We start from the raw sequence: 19,195 nt of genomic DNA on the forward strand, positions 1-19,195 counted from the left end.
TCTCGTCGGATGTCCGGGCAGAACTACAGGCACTGCTCGCAGGCGCGGTCCCACCGCCGCCCAGCACGGGGAGTTTGACCTGCTCCGTGTCCGGCCTGGGCCGGGTCCCCCCCTCCTTAGACAACCTGGTACCCCCGGGCTCCCCCGGGAGCCCCATGTTGGTGCCGGGCCCAGTGCGGACGCCCGCTCTACACAGCGCCGGAGTCCCGAACCCCCGGGCACCCACGATCCGCCGGCCTCAGCCTCCCAAGAAGCTGGGATTACAGGCGCGCGCCACCGAGCCCGGCGCTGGGAGACGAGGCGCCGCGGGCCTGGAGGCCGCGGCCGGCTGCCCTGCGGTGATGCGGTGCGGGACCCACGCGGCGACTCCCCTGTTCCCAGCCCACTACCCCCTCAAGATTGCTGGAAGGGGCTCAAGAGACGCAGAAAGCAAGGGCAGAAATGTGAATACGCTTCTTTTATTGTGTTGTCCTGGGAATCTTTGCATAAACGGCCGTAAATATATCAGAGGATGAGCGTTGAGCGTTCTTCGCAAATTTCAATGCGCGTACAAAATCACAGGGGGGTCTCGCCAAAATGCAGGTTCTAATGATATGGATCTGGGGGTGAGCTCTGAGATTCTTCATGTCTAAGAAACTCCCAGGTGTGGCCAGTCAGAGGCCCGTGCGGCAAATTCTACACTCTTATTTAACAGTGACAGCTTTATATTAGAACATTATGGAGAAAAATAAAAGATACCCACAGTTGTGCCTTCCCAAACGATCGTAGGCATCTACCCCACCACCCCCGACCCCGTACCCTTTTTAGTCCCCGCCCTCCTGCATGCATAACTTTTTGCCTGGTTGAAACCTTGACATATGTACAGTACCATGTTGGATGCATTTGTTTGCTGCTTTGTGCTAAGTAATAAATAAACGCAGTATGTGTGTTAGTTGCTTAGTCGTGTCCGACTCTGCGACCCCATGGACTGTAGCCGGCCAGGCTCCTCTGTCCATGAATTTCTCCAGGCAAGAATACTGGAGTGGGTTGCGATTTCCTGCCCCAGGGGATCTTCCTGACCCAGGGATCGAACCTAGACCTCCTGCATTGCAGGCAGATTCTTTACAGAGATAATAATAAATGTAGAGAACTGTTCAATTACTGCTCTGTCAGCCAACATTTACTGAGACCCCTCTTTGTGCTGTCCATCTGGGGAATCAGAGAGTACAAAATGCACTCTTCTGAGGAGCTTATGGCCTGATTAAAAAAAATGCAAACAAATAAATCAGTGAGAATTAAAAATTGTATTCTTCCATAGATGTAAGGGCAGGGTTTTGTGTAGAGGACATCATCAATCCAGGCACCTAACCTAAAGATGGGGAGGGTTTATTGGAGGAGATGATAGCTGAAATGTGTCTTAAAGATGAACTATGATTAGGCAGGTAAGGAAGGTGTGGTCAAGATTTATAATAAATATTATTGGGTCTTCCTCACAGGACACACAGTTTCTGAAACCCTAGGACTTTCCTAATTGATGAGAGCCATAAAGGTGCCTTTTGTTATGTTAATGAGGGAATTTTGGAACATCTCACTTGGAGGGGTCAGATTGCAAGGAAACTAATCTTCTGATTGAAGGATTGAAACTCTCAGTCCCACCTTCAACTCCAGGGAGGGGAGAGTGGCTAGTTCAGTTCGGTTCAGTTGCTCAGTCATGTGACTCTGCGCATGGACTGCAGCATGCCAGGCTTCCCTGTCCATTGCCAGCTCCTGGAGCTTGCTCAAACTCACGTCCATTGAGTCAATTAAATTACTGATGGCCTATGATTTAATAATAGTGCCTATATAATGAAGCATCCATTAAAAAAAAATTTTTTTTTTTAAAGGACAGGGTTTGAAGAGTTTGGGGCTGGAAATGTGAGGACTTGGAAATGTGAGGACTGTGACCAGCTCAGAGAAGGGATGGAAGTTCCATGTTCCTTTACCCATACCTTGCCCTTTGCAACTCTCCCTTCTAATTATTCCAGAGCCTCTTATAATAAGCCAGTAAACTCATACAAGCTCAACATTCAGAAAACTAAGATCATGGCAAATGGTCCCATCACTTCTTGGCAGACAGATGCAGCGGAAACAGTGACAGACTTTATTTTGGAGGGCTCCAAAATCACTGCAGATGGTGACTGGAGCCATGAAATTAAAAGAAAGAAAAGTTAGACCAACCTAGACAGCATATTAAAAAGCAGAGACATTACTTTGCCAACAAAGGTCCATCTAGTCAAAGCTATGGTTTTTCCAGTAGTCATGGATGGATGTGAGAGTTGGACTATAAAGAAAGCTGAGCACTGAAGAATTGATGCTTTTGAACTGTGGTGTTGGAGAAGACTTGAGAGTCCCTTGGACTGCAAAGCGATCCAACTATAAAGGAAATCAGTCCTGAATATTCATTGGAAGGACTGATGCTGAAGCTGAAACTCCAATACTTTGGCCACCTGATGTGAAGAACTGACTCATTTGAAAAGACCCTGATGCTGGGAAGACTGAAGGTGGGAAGAGAAGGAGACGACAGAGGATGAGATGGCTGGATGGCATCACCGACTTGATGGACATGAAAAGTTAAAGTGAAGTCGCTCAGTCATGTCCGACTCTTTGCAACCCCGTGGACTGTAGCCTACCAGGCTCCTCCGTCCATGGGATTCTCCAGGCAAGAATACTGGAGTGGGGTGCCTGGGAGTTGGTAACGGACAGGCAGGCCTGGGGTTCTGCAGTCCATGGGGTCGCAAAGAGTCGGACATGACTGAGCAACTAAACCGAACTGAAACTCATATATAAAATGTTTCTCTGAGTTCTTTTATCTAGCAAATTAATCAAACTCAGAGAGAGGAGTTTTTTTTAAATCTCATCTATAATCAGTTGATCATATGCACAGCTGACAACCTGGACTCGTGATTGGCATCTGAAGTGGAGGGCAGTCTTGTGGAACCCAGCCCCTAATTGGTAAAATCTGACATTATCTCTGGGTAGATAGTGTTAGAACTGAGTTGAATTGTAGGATACCCAGCTGGTATAAAGAACTGCTTGGTGATGTGGTGGAAAATCACACATGTTGGAATTATGTCAGATCCATAGGGCATGGAAAGATTCTTTCCATGAAGCATCAACAGGTACAAAGCTGATGATGAAATGATGAAAGTTGCTCAGTTGTGTCCGACTCTTTGCGACCGCATGGACTATACAGGTCAGTGTTCTGGCCTGGAAAATTCCATGGACTGTATAGTCCATGGGCTCGCAAAGAGTCAGACAGGTACAAAGCTGAAAAGGTGTCAAAATCCCTAGTTCCAAGTTCAAGTAGACCTGAGCAGAGCATCAACAATGTACAGGCCAGAGAATAAGATTAAGATGATGTTGCAGATGAAAAAAGAATTAGCTTGTGTGGTAGTTAGTCTCCCAAAACAGACCCCAATGTTGCAGGTCTCTCAGTAATCACACCTTTGTGTAGCACATTTTCACAATTAATCTTGGCTGACCTAGTAGAATTTCATTGAAATGACGTTTTGCCCATTCCAGGCCCATCTGAGTCATAAGAACCCCAGCAGCTTCTGATGAGGTTTCTTGAAATGCTCAACCTGAGAAGCTCCCTTTCAGAACCCAGGCACATGGAAAGGCCACAGTCAGGCACTCTGGGCAACAGTCTCAACGAAACTCCTAGCAGATCACAAACACCAAATGCCAACACCTGTCACATGAGCTGTCCATCTTGAACAAGTCAGCCCAATCAAGTCTTCAGAGGATCGAAGTTCCTGCTGACATCTCCTGGAGCAGAGTTGCCCAGATGAGCCCAGTCAACCAACAGAATCAAGAGAGATAATAAAGTGGTTTTCTACTGCTATCACAGCAAATGTAGTGGCTTGAAACAACACAAATTTATTATCTTAGAATTTTGCAGGTCAGAAGTGATACATTTGGGGACTTCACTGGTGGTCCAGTGGTTAAGACTCTGAGCTCCCAATGAAAGGAAACTGGATTCAACACCTGGATGGGGAACTAAGATCCCACATGCTGTGTGTCCAATAATAAAATAAAACAATTAAAAAAGAAGAAGAAGTGAGGGCAGGGTATTGGCAGCCTGCATTCCCTTCTGGAGGCTTAAGGGGAGAATCTGTTTCCTGCTTCACAGAGTTGTTTTTTGCAGTGGTAGGACTACAAAAGAAGTCTCTGTTGTCTGCTGGCTGTAAGCTAATGGACACTCCCATCTTCTAAAGGCTGCTACCTTCCTTGGCTCTTCAAAGCCATGAATGATGTGTCAGAGTCCTCAAAATCATATCTCTTTACCTAGTCTTCTTTTCCCCCACCCCACTTCTAAGGACTCGTGATTAGGATCATCTTCCTGTCTCATGGTCCTTAATCACATCTGAAAAGTACCTCTTACCATGGAAGGTAACATTCACAGGTTCCAGGGATTAGAGAATGTTTTTAGAATGGCCACTATTCTGCATACCACAAGCCACTGTGTTTTGGAATTCTTTGTTACATATTAGTAGATAGTGAGGACACAGTGGGAGCCTTATCTTCAATGCCACACACTTGAACTTTACCTCAAAGTTCCTTCTCTATTTCCTCCTCTTCCCAGTCTCTAAATTATGGAGTTCTCTAAAGTCCCTACCTGACCCCTCATGTATTCCCGGCATTTATCTTCTCCCTTCATGAGCTCACCTGATCACCTGACTTTAAACGCCACCTACACCCTGATGATTCCCAAACTTTAATTTACAACCCCGCCTCTCCATTAAACAGATCCATTTACATGACTGACATTTCCACTGAATGTTCAAAAGGTATCACAAACTTGGTATGTTCAAAGGTCTCTTGATTTCCTACCCATCCCCAAACCTGCTACCTCTCCAGTTCTCTTAATCTTGATAAATAATCATAGCAGTAATTAAAATGTGTGAAATAAAACTTAGATTCCAAATAAGTTATATTGTACTTTTAGCAAATAAGAAAATTCTGTTTTTCTTGCTATTTGGCTGCCCCTTTCTGGTATTATTATTATTATTTCATTCTTAAGTAGTTATATTTCCCAGAAAATGAATCATTTTTTCAGTGTATGAGTTTTTGTCACGATCAACATAACATTAAACAATACTGGAGAAAGAGCATATACATTTCTGATTTACTATAGTACTTTTTCTTATTCCCATCCTTAAAGCATTTCCAAATTAGAGAAGTACATTCTTCTTATCCCATTCTTTGACAATAAAGATTTTACAGCAGGCCAAACCTCAACGTATTTTCTATGGCCAGCAACAATGACAGCCACGTTGGAGGCCCAAAAAGTTTATCTCATTACATTTGTATGGGGTTAAAAGTCGCAGTAAGTGCTTCTGCACATTTTGAAGAAAATAAAACTGACTATAAACTTCAATAAACTATGAAAACCTCAACATCATGAGTAAACAAGCCACAATCTTTTAAAGCAATGCTATATGCACACGGAGTGCAGGACATTTAGCAGATAAGACCTTTTCATATTCTTTGGTAAGGCTAAATAGAATTTGCCAAAATTCACATTTGCACCTCTGCAAATTGTGCAGATAGGAGAAGGAAATGGCAACCCACTCCAGCGTTCTTGCCTGGAGAATCCCAGGGACGGGGGAGCCTGGTGGGCTGCCGTCTATGGGGTCGCACAGAGTCGGACACGACTGAAGCGACTTAGCAGCAGCAGCAGCAGCAGATGAACAAGGCCTAGTTTGTAGTTAAGCAAGATATCAACCATCATTTAAGTATGTAGCGGTTTTGTTAAATCTACATACAAATCAAGAATACGATTTTCGACACTATGTTTCAAGCGAAAGTCGTAGGAGCTGGGGAAACATTTTTTGGTTGCCGTATTTTGACACATCACTTGAAGTTGTTATATTGTAGACAGCAAGCTCATCAGACAGAATCAACTCCACGTTGCAAGAGACCAATACATGGTATCGAAATTTACCTTTTTGTTTGCCTCCCGGTTGCAACCTCTGAATCAGGACTTTTCAAGTGCTATACCCAACTCTATTTTTGAATGAGCACTGGTGTCATTTGGAGACTAAGAAAATCTGATTGGAAAGTTCTCTCCCGTCTAAACCCAGATTTGGGAGATTCGGTCTCCCCATGTACTTTCACACCTCCTTTTTCACCATGCCCAAATCCAAATCCTTTTCTACGTACTGTGCAGTTGCTTCTGTAATTTACCTCCCTAATCCAGTTGTATGTGTTCTTCAATCCGTCATTTAGACTTTTTCAGTGATCTGGGTCATGCTGGAATTCCCACGGGAGTTCGTTTGTTCCCACTTTCATTATCTAGACTGTTAGAAAATATGGTCATAATATCCGCAATGTTAAACATAAAGCTAACACTATTTGAACAAAAAGCACAACAGTTAATCTACAGACACGGCCAAACTGTTGACGCCCACGACTACGGATCACTTATTTCGCACATTTAAGCCGCAGCACTCAGAGGGAGGCAACAATAGACCGCCCATTGTTGCAAACCAGAAATTACCATTGCCCTTATCAGCGGCCAGGGGGAAACAGCGACTGCAACTACAGAAGCTGAAAAAGATGTGCCGCATCCATCTAGGTAAGTCAATGTTCCTTTCAGCCTTCCGGGGTGAGGAACCCCGGGGCTATAAAGTTGTAATAGGATTTTTTGTACTTTCCCCAACTGTCCGTAGCACATCTCTGAATGGGCTACGAAATGGCCATTCTCTGAATGGCCCGAAAACACTGACTTTTCTCAACTAGAAAAGAGGTTTCCTGGAGGTGGGGCTTTCCCGAGACTTTTCCTGCAAACCAAGTGAAAGTGTTAGTCGTCGGTGGTGTCCATCTCTGTGCGACCCCATGGACTGTAGCCCGTCAGACTTCTCTGTCCCCAGGCAAGAATACTCGAGTGGGTTGCCATTTCCTTCTCCAAGACAGCAGGTAAACCAGGCTTTTCACCTATTCTTGTTTCTGTAACTACAACTCTTATACCAGCAGATTCCCACGAGTTTGCAGCAAGGACACCTTACTCTTTGAACCATCAAGTGCCACATAGTCCGGGAAACCCATTTGGACTTCCTCTGGACGGAGCGGTGGTCGAGGAAGATTGTAGTCCGTTGAAAAACTGATGGGACTGGGGGAGGTGTTTAAAAATGAGGACGAACCGCTTTCTGGGAAATTTGCCTGCGAAGGAGCAAACGATATAGAGCGACGGCTTGAGACCAAGGCGCCGAATCAAAGGAAATGTTTAAGACAGTAAACACTTAAAAGTGTTCAAAATACTGATGCAGAAGAATCGAGTATTGAAGGAAAGAGGGATCATGAGAAAGGAAGTGGGCAGTTTTCCTCTTCTCTAGAGACCACAGAGATGGACGCCGGTGTAGTTTTAGTGCAGGTTTCTGGGCAAGACGTTAAGGAAATTTTCCTTCGGTTGTGAGAAGTGGAGGTCATCAATGCAGAACGAGCGAGATCAATAGCGACAATCTTCATCTGACGCAGGTTGTAGAAGCTGTTGCACTTGTGCAGAACAGCTTTTCATTTCCAAATTTTAAAGCGAGGGAAATATACAGCAAGACCAAAATTTAAGCAAAGTAAAATCCAGTGTTAAAGATATTTAATGAGCAAGTGTCGCCATCTGCCTCCTTAGCGCAGTAGGCAGCGCGTCAGTCTCATAATCTGAAGGTCCTGAGTTCGAACCTCAGAGGGGGCAGCTAACTTTTGCCCTCAGGCGTCAAAAAGTTATAGCCTCTCGTCAAAGTCTGCTTACTGGCCATTGAGTTGAAAGTGCCCTCGAAGAGGTTAAGATTAAACTTTATCTTCCTCCCAATTGGTAAGTACAAAAATGTGCAGACATGTGCCTCTTTATGTGTAGTGACTTGTTTTCTTCATTTCTTTCCAATGGACAACCTCTTATCCAAATTCCTCTGATTACTATTTCTTCTTGGAGCAGTATCCTATTGGTGCACTCTAATTTATTGAAAAAAATAATGTACAGATATATTAAAATCTGATATTCAGTTTTCTCAGTAAGCTTTTTGTTTCCTCTTCAAATATACATGCCGTCTCCTTGCCCTGGCCTCCCTATCTAATCTGGTTCTAACTGGTTTCCCACCTGTACTACAGTAAATTGTTGTTCTTTAGTAGATAAATCATGTCTGACTCTTTTGTGACCTCATGGCCTGTACCCTGCCAGGCTCTGTCCACGGAATTTCCCAGGCAAGAATACTGGACTGGGTTACCATTTCCTTATCCAGGAGATCTCCCTGACCCTGGCATCCAACCTGCCTCTCCTACAATGGCAGGTGGATTCATTACCACTGAGCCACCAGGGAAGCCCATGGTATAGTGGTCCACAAAAACATCCCCACCCAAAACCTCAGAAAAGGACCTTATTGGAATTAGAGTCTTTGCAGTTGTTTTGGGCTTGCCTGATGTAATCGGGCTTGCCAGGTGACGCTAGTGGTAGAGAACCCCCCTGTCAACACCATAGACCTAAGAAATGAGGGTTGGATCCCTGGATCGGGAAGATTCCCTAGAGGAGAGCAGAGCAACCCACTCCAGTAATCTTGCCTGGAGAGAACATAGAGAAGCCTGGCGGGCTACAATCCATAGGGTCGCACACAGTTGGACACGACTGAAGCAACTTAGCACAGATGTATGCATATGTAATTAGTTAAACTAACACGAGGTCATACTGGATTGGGGGTGGGGGGAGTACCTTAAATTCAGTGGCTGGTGTCCTTATAAGAAAGTGTGTTTCATCCACTCTTGTATTTCCAATGCCTAGCACAGTATCTGACAAACAATAAAAGTGAAAGTCCCTCAGTCGTGTTCAACTCTTTGCAACCCCATGGACTGTATAGTCCATGGAATTCTCTAGGCCAGAACACTGGAGTGGGTAGCCTTTCCCTTCTGCAATAAAGACTTGTCAAATAAGCCAGTGAATTAAATAGCATATTAAATGTTGCTGTTTTTGTTTTGTGTGTGTGTTTGCCATATTCCCTGTAAGAAAGGTTTTTTCTATCAAAGGAGAAGTTATAAAAAATAAAGAAGTGATTCATTCCTAGAATAGTTGAACAGAAAGGTATATAGCCAGCTTGTGAATAAGATTCCTAAAATGAAGGCTCGTGGCCAATCCTCTGTTCTTTGCATTTCTTGATTCTCCTTCCTCATAAGAACATTTTGGCGGGCTAATTTTGCCGGGTTTATCCTGGACATGCGCAAAGAACTAAAAGAATGGGGAAATTAGTTAATATAAACCCTCCAATCAGGAACTTAACAAGTGCTACTCGTGGCCCTCATGGAGACCAATCGTCCAATAAAAACTTAGGTGACCTCCAGGAAAGATTTTAACTCTGGTCCTCAACCTATGAGGAGCAAAAGGAGGGAAACTGCGTCTTTGGGATAAAAACCGAGTGGATTCTGTGTTTGCCTCCAGACCTTAGTCTATAGGACTCCCTTCTGCAGAAGTAAACTGCCTTGCCGAGCCATTTTCGATTTTGTGTCTTATTCCTGAGACCCCTAGAGCATTTCCAACATTCCCTATCACTATATTCAGTTCAGTTCAGTCGCTCAGTAGTGTCCGACTCTTTGCGACTCAAGGCAATCAACACATCAAATTTGGATTTTTGCAATAATCCCCGCAAGGAGCCCTGCCTACTGAAATTCGTCCTACAGTAGTACTTCTCTGGCTTAGTCTGTGCTGGAAAAAGAGAGTACAATACTTAGGCTTCTCCTGCTAACTATCCAGACCTCAGACAGTCTATATTTCAGTGTAGTTCTCTTAACAGTTCATTCTGGTGCAGAATGGAAGAGGTGTATCCTGGGGAACATTTTAACCACGTCCTCTTGAGCTTCAGTCTCTGATTCCAGGAGCCTGCATCTGCTACAGTTTAAGCAATGCAGTTACGGATTGCAAAGAGGCCAAAGGATTGGATTGTCTGGCTGTTAGGCAGTTCCTTAGAGAATCTTGATTCTTACTGGAGCCACCACTATTCTGAATCTGTTCCTCTCCTTTATAGAATTAGAAGCTATTTTTTAATTCACTCAGATTTCTTCAGACTTGCAGGACTGATCACAATAGCCAAATATTAGAGAAATTCCAAGCCAGAATATGAACATATTATAGCCATATTGATGTTTGATCAGCATATTCTTTCTCATGTAAAATAAACTCTATAGTGGAAAGCAACCAATATTGGAAGATTGCTCTATGCACCTGTAATCAGAGTAATGGAAGTATAAAATATTAATGACTATGATATCAGGCAAGGACTGTCCAGTGCACTCACCACCGAAATAGTCAAGCCAAGCCCCTCAAAACAATAGAATTCCGGTCCTATCATGATGTTTTTCTAAATAGGGCCACATTATCAGGTAGATATTCTTTTTACCCTTACGAAGCTTTGCAGTCCAGAAATGCCTTCTCAGCCATCCATTATCAACCAACTCACTTTTAGGAAATTCTTTTGTTCTGGTACAAGGCCGTGTACCCTAAGACTCATTCTTAAACGTTAGCTGCGACCGTTCTGATGTAGAAATCCCATATATTCAGCTCAGCGTTTGCTTGAGAATCACTTAACACTTTTCCTCCGCGGAAATACTCGCGGAGGCGGAGTCAGAACTGGATATCAAAAGCCTAGGAAAGCGCCCGAACAGGGACTTGAACCCTGGACCCTCAGATTAAAAGTCTGATGCTCTACCGACTGAGCTATCCGGGCTCCCTTAGTGGTGGCTTGTTTCCTAAATATCCTAAGGTGAAAAAAAGTAAAGTGCACGGACTTTAAAGTACAAAGTTTAATTTTGTTCATATTCTTTTATCTTTATTCCTAAATCTATTTTTGCAGCCTTAAATAGAGCTCACAACTACTTCTGCCCCCAGGTCATGAGAAAAAAATAATTCTCATAACTGAGTGATAGTAACCAACTTCTTCTAAATATTGTATGTAACTAGAGATGTCACCTGGTCCATCTTGTCCTTCATCTTCAAAATTTGAGCTCCAAGTCTCCCCCTAAGCCCTTAAGAATGCCTAGCACAAAAAAAGCCTTCAATAAGTAGGCTTTAAGAACTTATTTTGAGCAAGCAGCTCAGCTTTGCCCTCGGCTTATAGAGTGGAAGGCCACCACCTCTGCCCTAGTGGAGTTTTTACTCTTATGAAGGGAGTCAGCCTTTTAAATGACGAATTACATAATAAGTGTTTGGTTACTGTGATAAATGTGCTTAAGAAAAAGTACAGGTTACTGAGATGTGTAGAGAAACAAACATATAATCTCATGACCTGAGTTTCCAAATTGAATGAAGTAATACAAGTAAACTCTTGGAATAGTGTCTGGGATTTGCTAATGGTTCGGTGAAAGGTAAGTGTTATCATCGTTATTATTTTTATTGTAAACTACATGAATTAGAATATCATATTTAATCATTTGGTCACGCTACCTTAGACAAATTACTTAATCTCTCATCCACTTTCCTCCCTCAAATCCTACAACAGAAATTTCTTCCTCAAAGATTGCGTTTAACATGATGATAGGAGATACATTTCCAATTATGTATTTATTCATGCCACTATTCAAAATAGATTTAAGGTGGTCTACACAACTTCACTGTAATAAGATAAAAAGAAAAACATTACTAGACTTAAGTTAGGATAAAGGATAGAGGTAGAAAATTAAAAATCTGCACAATAAAGTACCCCCCGTCTCCAGATCTCCAAGACAGTGGATTATAAGGGGAGGTGACCTCTTCCAGGGGTCAGAGAAGAATTTTCCAAGAAGACAATGTTTAAACTGAGAGTCAAAGGCTTTGTACTGTAAAGTTTATAGTAATAAACTAGACAAAAATGTGGCTCCCACATTTCAGGAAGTGCAAAGAGCAGAACACTTTGAGAACTTAATGAAGGCCTATTGTACTTATGAGCAGATCTCTTCTTGGGACAGTATTGTAAAAGTGGGGGCAAGTTGAACAGAAAGACAGAGACAAACCAGAGACTGACAGGCTCAGAGGTTATGGCTAAGAATGCATCATCCAGACTTCGTTCTTGCAGCAATATAAAGTCATTGGGGATTTTAAGCAGGGAGGAACAACATGGTCAGAGATAATTTCAAATAGAGCATACTGGTTTCACATAAAGAATGTGGCAGCATGGGACAAGAGATGATAGACTTGGCCTACTGACTGACTGTGTGGCAGTGCTGGGGAATGGCAGTACTGGGAACACTTGGGCGCAGACTCTTCCTTGGGACCTAGAGAGGAAGAAGTGTCAAAATCATTTCTCTCTGTAACTCATTGCCCTAATAAGCACTTTACTGGGAGAGGCAGAAATAAAAGAGAATAGGAAAGGGCACTTTGAATCTTTTGCGAATTCTCTGGAAAGCATAGAGTGTTTGCTCTGCTTTTGATCTGCCTTGTGGATACCTGAGGGTTCTGCCACCAGCAGCAGCAGGCAAGCTCTGAGTGATCAGAATACTGGAAGGAAGTGACCTTCTCCACAATTGTCAACATGAGATAACTGCATATGTGCTGCAGGATTCCAAAAACTTGTTCAGCTGATTGCATTCAGATCGGATCTCCTGAGGTTGCTGTTAAAAATCCAGATTTGTCTTGTCTGTCATGTCCCACTCAAACATAGGAAATAAATTCCATGAGATCAGGAGCATCTTCTGTTGTATACAGTGTGGTATCCTTCAACCCCTATGTTATCAGTCAAGGTCTACAACTGGAACAAGAATTTTGGAGTAATCCTACTGAAAATTACTATTTTGTGTCTGAATATTACACGGTTCTGTAAAAGAACAATTACCCGTTCGGTTTCATCAAAGCGAATTTCTTCGGTTTTGTGTTTATTTTTTTAAGACCTACGGAAGGAGAAGAAAACAAAACAGAAAAGTAAAACTGTAGGCTGCCCCCTCTGAGGTTCGAACTCAGGACCTTCAGATTATGAGACTGACGCGCTGCCTACTGCGCTAAGGAGGCAACTGTACCGCCCCTTTCAACAAAAGGTCTACCAACTTTATTGCAAGAAAAAGATTCTCGGAATCACAATGCCTCAAAAGAAGATGGAACTATGGTTTAATTCGCGTCTAAAATATCCAAAATTTGGAAGGCAGAGCCACGCAGCCCAGCTCGTTTCCCCTGAAAACTGTCCTGCGAAGACTTAAGGGCGGTGAGGGCAACTGAATCTGGACTTTGCAGAAGTTCTGTTTGCTATAACCAGGACCTGTGGAGATGCGCTACCTTCTGAAAAGCAAACAGGACTTCAATAGCAAGAACTGCAGTCTCTGCCTCCCTCGTGAGGTTCCGTGGAGGAGTTTGGTCTCTTGAGATGATGGAGGGCGGGAAAGATGGAACCCTCGAGATTCTTTCCTCGTTTTTTTTTTGTCAACCTTTCTCCAGGCTCAAACCAAACTCCCGGACTTGCTCACTCCTGTAGTCCGGGGGCTTACTCCGGAGTCCACGTGGATCTGGAGCCCACAGCATTCACTGGAACTCTCAGTCTGCGTGACTCTTTTTTCCTATATTGGTGACAGATGGGGCAGGTGCCTCTTCCCGCGCCACCTGCGGCGTCACCATTCAAGATGAACCTGGGAGCCATGAGAAAGTAAAGTGTCAGGGGTCAGGGGGTTCTCGGGCTGTGGTGGGAGTGGGGAGGGGAACGCTGGAGGAAGGGCCCCGGGGACAGTGCAGAGTGGCGGGGGTGTGGCGGGGCGAGAGAGAGGAAAAGGACCTGAAATGGGTAGCAATTTGGGTCAGATGATATGCACGTAAAAGCAGGGTTCGTAGGAGGTAGCGTGGCCGAGCGGTCTAAGGCGCTGGATTAAGGCTCCAGTCTCTTCGGGGGCGTGGGTTCGAATCCCACCGCTGCCAGGGTCATTTTGCACCTCAAGCTTGTCTAGGTGTTCCAAGTCCAACTCACACAACAATTCTCACAGGCTCCAACTTCAGGTAGGTTCCTCTCCTCCTACAACATCTGTTTTCCTAGAGACCAGAGAGAGATGACAGCTATAGGCACTGCCCCCGAAACAGTGTCCACCTCATAATAAACCTTCAACTGATTATTCCAATGAACAAAAAGTTACTGAGCATCTACTGTGCATGGTATTTACTCCCTCGTATTTTCATCACCCAGCAGTATAGAACACATAACAGACTTTCTTTAATTCATTCTTTCATGTAAAAAAGAAAAAAAAATCAGATCCTACTGCGTACCACCTCCTAAGTACTTACTTAGGCCCCGTAAATGCAGTAGTACTTATTATGTATGCATTATTCCATATATGGTGGACTGATGAACGGCGGTCAGTCTCCCTGAATCCATTTGCAACTGGAGACAGATCCTGCCCGGCCGCAGTTCTCAGCATCACTGCAGCCTTCTCATTTCACATTTTAAATCCTATTTATGCTGATCTGAGATGTGGGGGTTCTTCTTACACTCCGCTGCCCTTCACCTCACACTAAATCGAGGCGCTTTCCCCACTCAGCAGGTGTCTCTGCGTCTTCTGTTGGGCGCCCTCGGTCTCTGCTCCAAGCAATTCCCCCGCCCTCAAAGTTTCTTGCCCTTCAGCTCGGTAGTTGCTGTCTCCTGGAAGCCTCCCTTGATCTCTCTCCAGAATCACAATTAGGCACTGAATACCTGGATGGGAACAAGGAAGGAAGTCCCTGCCCTGGTGCCTAGGAGAGAAGACAAGCAATAGAGGCATAATGGCCACTGCTGCTGCTGCTGCTACGTCGCTTCAGTCGTGTCCGACTCTGTGCGACCCCATAGACGGCAGCCCACCAGGCTTCCCCGTCCCTGGGATTCTCCAGGCAAGAACACTGGAGTGGGTTGCCATTTCCTTCTCCAATGCATGAAAGTGGAAAGTGAAAGGGAAGTCGCTCAGTCGTGTCCGACTCTTCTCGACCCCATGGACTGCAGCCTACCAGGCTCCTCCATCCATGGGATTTTCCAGGCTAGAGTACTGGAGTAGGGTGCCATTGCCTTCTCTGATAATGGCCACAAGAAGGCACAATTTCCACTGGTAAAGAATCCAACAAGGAAACTATGAATGACATTGTAATATATAGTTACTAAAACAAAGAACATTACCTTAAGACAATGTATAGAAGGACATACTTCAAATTGTTTCCAGTGGTAACAGTGTTAGAGGACAGGGAGATTATAAATTGTACTTTAGACACTTGTTTGAGTTGTTAGATTGAGTGGATATTTATTTTATAAGTCCAATAGGTGAATTCACAAGTCTTGTAACTTAAAAAAATTTTTAAGCCCAATCTGATAAATACAGCAAAGAAGAAATGGAACAAGCTGGGGAGCTTGTAGCAGGCCTCAGCTCAGCCATCCCTTCCTCTGGCAGGTTTTCCTCATTGCTACCTGACACTAATGGCGTATTCCTGTTGTTTTGCATTGGTCATGCTCTGTTATCACTCTAGCCATCACTTATTTTAGTATTTACCATAACTTTTGGAATTGGAAAATTTTGTGTAATTGTCTGCTTTTCTCTATGCATCATAAGCTTTGTCAGGTATAGAACCATATTTCTCTCACTTCTCCACATCATGAAAACTAAACATATTTCTGGTAAGTAGTAATGAATAAATAAATACATGAAAGAATATCTTCCTCATTTGTGAAGTAAGGTATATAGAGCTGAGGCACCAGGAAGACCTTGAGATCTTCAGTTTGAGGTAGGGTCATGGGTTCTAAAGCCCAATTTCTACAGGACACTCCAGCTGAACTTGGTTCTTGACCACTGATTTAGCCACACTGACTTGCTCTTTTTGGATTCAGCTCTGCTACTAGGTAAGTGTAAACCGTTCTTGCTCAGATTATGAGGGAACAGATTGCTTCTGGATTTTTGGACCCAGTCATTTCTTCCCCTAGACATTCCCCTCAGTGGTTTTTGTTGACATTCACCTTGCGATATGAGGTTCACATTCACCTTGTGAACCAACCATGGATGATTCCAAGGGAAAAGAGCAATCTTCTGAACTCCAAACTCATGAATAAATAAACCAACCCATGGCCAGATCGGAGAAGGTTGTGGCACCCCACTCCAGTACTTTTGCCTGGAAAATCCCATGGATGGAGGAGCCTGGTAGGCTGCAGTCCATGGGGTCGAGAAGAGTCGGACACGACTGAGCGACTTCCCTTTCACTTTCCACTTTCATGCATTGGAGAAGGAAATGGCAACCCACTCCAGTGTTCTTGCCTGGAGAATCCCAGAGACGGGGGAGCCTGGAGTGCTGCCGTCTATGGGGTTGCACAGAGTCTGACATGACTAAAGTGACTTAGCAGCAGCAGCATGGCCAGATGCCCTATCTTCCAGCTCCATAACCACTATCCTTCCCTGAGATAAAAAAATGTGCTCAAGTTGAAAAAGCATTGATTTATGCCCCTTTTTGCCTTGTCTAGCCTCAGAGGACAATTTAAAGGATATTGCTGAAGAGCAGGCTTTTGAGGTTCTGGTTTAATTTTAAAACCAACAGATACAATAGAATAGAGAGTTGATGCGCATGGAGTGAAGAATTTAGGAGAACTGTATAGTGACCTGGGCAAAGTCTTTGAATTTCATTGTTGCCCTCTCTACCTCCCCAAAGATATATTCACTTCAATCCACATTTACTGAGCACGTGTTTTGTGACAGGCAACTTGCTCGGTTGTAAATCCAGCAAAAGGATGAATGGCAGAAAAATGATTCAGGAATTCATAAGCAATTCATTCTTAGGAGACTACCAGAGGTCCATGAAGAATGTAGGGTCAGTAATTAATATTTAGACTGACTAAAGTAGTAATTTATACTGAGTATTTTTTCCAGTGATGCTACATGTATGATCTCTTTATTATATGTTGTTCTTAACAATTACTAGATAAATAATCATGCTATGTCAATAAAATGAAAATTTAGAGAAATAAATGACCATGCCCAGCACAATGACGTCCTCTCTTGGCCATCCACATTCCAGGACACGTTTGTGGGGCCCTATGGCTACAGTCCATGGGATCGAAAAGAGTCGGACACGACTGAGCGACTTCATTTCATTTCATTTCATTTCATGGCTACTGGAATGTCGTACCTGGGAGCTAGAACCTGGAAAGGAACCCTCTACTTGGCAAAAAGCCACAATTATGTCCTTTAGACTTGTCAGATTTAGCCTATGGAGAGAAGGAAAAAGACACCCCTCCAAAAAAGTCCGACTCTGGGCTATTTATTCAGTCCTTCTTTAATTCATGCAAGCATTCATTGATTCATCCTTTAATCTATGTGTTCATGCAGCAAGCGGAGAAAGAAATGGCAACCCAGTATTCTTGCCTTAGAGAATCCTGTGGACAGAGGAGCCTGGTGGGCTGCTGTCCATAGGTTCACATAGAGTCGGACACGACTGAAGCGACTTAGCATGCATGCATGCATTGGAGAAGGAAACAGCAACCCACTCCAGTATTCTTGCCTGGAGAATCCCAAGGACAGAGGAGCCTGGTGGGCTGCCGTCTGTGGGGTCACACAGAGTCGGACACGACTGAAGCGATTTAGCAGCAGCAGCAGCAGCATGCAACAAGCCATAGATTAAGTTTCTATTAATACTATGTACCAGAACCATCAGGTGTCAAAGAGAGGTGAGAACCTGTTCTGTACTTAAGGCATCTCAGAGAGAAAGGACAGATTTTAAAATGGCAAACCCATAATTACACCTAAGCAGGAAGCACCAAGAAACTCTGAGGTTGCTCTGGAGGCATCTGCAGGTATGCTAGAATGAAAAGCGAAGCTGTAGAAAAAATACATATATGTTAATTTTTCTTTTTTCCCTTTTGAAGGGCAAGATGGAAATCCACTTTGCTTTTGCATGTGTCGGAAATAAAGACAAAATCAAAACCGCCAGAGGTAACCGTTTTCTCAGATCAGGATCCTGCCCTTACCCAGACATCAAGGGAAAGAAATATGGGAAGAAGTCTCAGGGAAAACAACCAGGGAAGGTTTCCCCTCCCAACAACCTCCCACATCCTCCCACCCTTGTGTTTGGCGTCTCTATCGCCCTTCGCCTTAAAAGTGCCAGATTTTCCATCCCTCTTTAAAAAAAAAAAAAAAAAAAAAGCCCCCATAAATTATAAAAGAAGAAAAAATCAATTAGGAAGAAGAGCAGAGCTTTAGGTTAAAGTGGCAAGTTTCATTTTAAATTGTTTTTTATACATCTCTGTTGGTAAAAATAAATAATAAAAAGCACAGGGATAGAATAATTTTAAATGAAGTGCAGTCTATAAAAATTGTGGATCACTATGCTGTGTACCTGAAACGAACATTATAAATCAACTATACCTCAATGGGAAAGGGAAAAAAAAAAGGGGGGGGGGCACAAAGAGATATCAGATGGACAGTGTATCAAGTTAGCAACAAGAGCGGTTCCATGGTGTAATGGTTAGCACTCTGGACTCTGAATCCAGCGATCCGAGTTCAAATCTCGGTGGAACCTTCCCTGCTTCTTTCCTTTTCACATTCCAATCCCTTAACAGAGTGAACCAAGCTACTTTCAGTTTCTGTACTTTTAATTTTTGATAGGTTCGGCCAGTGAGAAAGGGCATGAGACTACGATCCCAATAGCCCGCGAGCTCAGGACAGTCTGTAATCACCGAGTCTGTGTACATGTCTTTCCGTTTCCATCAGGCTCCTTTTGCTGCCAGGACGCCCCTAGGTTAATAAGCGTTCGGTGAAAAGCGCCTTTCATGACAAATCGGAGCACAGAGAAAAACGGGATCCATGATAAGTAGCAACGGAAAAGAAAGGGGTCGGACCTCATTAGGGGTCAGTCGTTAGGGCTGAAAGGCGGGGAAAGTAGAAAGAAGAACGAACGCAATGGCTGAGAAAGTGTGATCAGGAGAGAAAAAAAAAGTCTGTCAGAAGTGGGATTCGAACCCACGCCCCCATTCGGGGACCAGAAACCTCTATCAGAGGAAGCTTGTTTGAGCTTGAGTCTGGCGCCTTAGACCACTCGGCCATCCTGACAGGTTGGCTATCCTTTGTAAACAAATAAAACCTTCAGATTCGCTGGACCTGCATTCCTCACGAGCTATTGAATTCTTTGGTAGTTTAAGGTTTCTCCGGAAAAATGGGAATCCTTGCTAATTAACTAAACCTTCTTTCTCAGTACAGTCAGCAACTTTGAACCTCTGAATCCCGGGTATGGTTTGACGTTTGTTCCCTCTCCTTCCCT

General features: G+C 43.8%; 6 non-coding genes across 6 annotated transcripts; 3 read left to right on the top strand and 3 right to left on the bottom strand.

Annotated features, from left to right (window-relative positions):
- Positions 1 to 7,635: 7,635 nt before the first annotated feature.
- Positions 7,636 to 7,708, top strand: TRNAM-CAU (transfer RNA methionine (anticodon CAU)). Its single transcript has one exon. It is a non-coding gene; the product is annotated as a tRNA-Met (tRNA).
- A 2,937-nt stretch (positions 7,709 to 10,645) lies between these two features.
- TRNAK-UUU (transfer RNA lysine (anticodon UUU)) lies at positions 10,646 to 10,718 on the bottom strand. The gene has a single exon. It is a non-coding gene; the product is annotated as a tRNA-Lys (tRNA).
- Positions 10,719 to 12,897: 2,179 nt separating this feature from the next.
- Positions 12,898 to 12,970, bottom strand: TRNAM-CAU (transfer RNA methionine (anticodon CAU)). The gene has a single exon. It is a non-coding gene; the product is annotated as a tRNA-Met (tRNA).
- Positions 12,971 to 13,779: 809 nt separating this feature from the next.
- On the top strand, positions 13,780 to 13,861 carry TRNAL-AAG (transfer RNA leucine (anticodon AAG)). Its single transcript has one exon. It is a non-coding gene; the product is annotated as a tRNA-Leu (tRNA).
- Positions 13,862 to 18,385: 4,524 nt separating this feature from the next.
- Positions 18,386 to 18,457, top strand: TRNAQ-CUG (transfer RNA glutamine (anticodon CUG)). Its single transcript has one exon. It is a non-coding gene; the product is annotated as a tRNA-Gln (tRNA).
- Positions 18,458 to 18,876: 419 nt separating this feature from the next.
- TRNAL-CAA (transfer RNA leucine (anticodon CAA)) lies at positions 18,877 to 18,987 on the bottom strand. The gene is made up of 2 exons: positions 18,950 to 18,987; positions 18,877 to 18,922 (listed from the first exon to the last, which is right to left on the bottom strand). It is a non-coding gene; the product is annotated as a tRNA-Leu (tRNA).
- Between the last annotated feature and the right edge of the window lie 208 nt (positions 18,988 to 19,195).

Source organism: Bos taurus, chromosome 23, assembly GCF_002263795.3.
Source record: "Bos taurus isolate L1 Dominette 01449 registration number 42190680 breed Hereford chromosome 23, ARS-UCD2.0, whole genome shotgun sequence".
Taxonomy (NCBI): Eukaryota; Metazoa; Chordata; class Mammalia; order Artiodactyla; family Bovidae; genus Bos; species Bos taurus.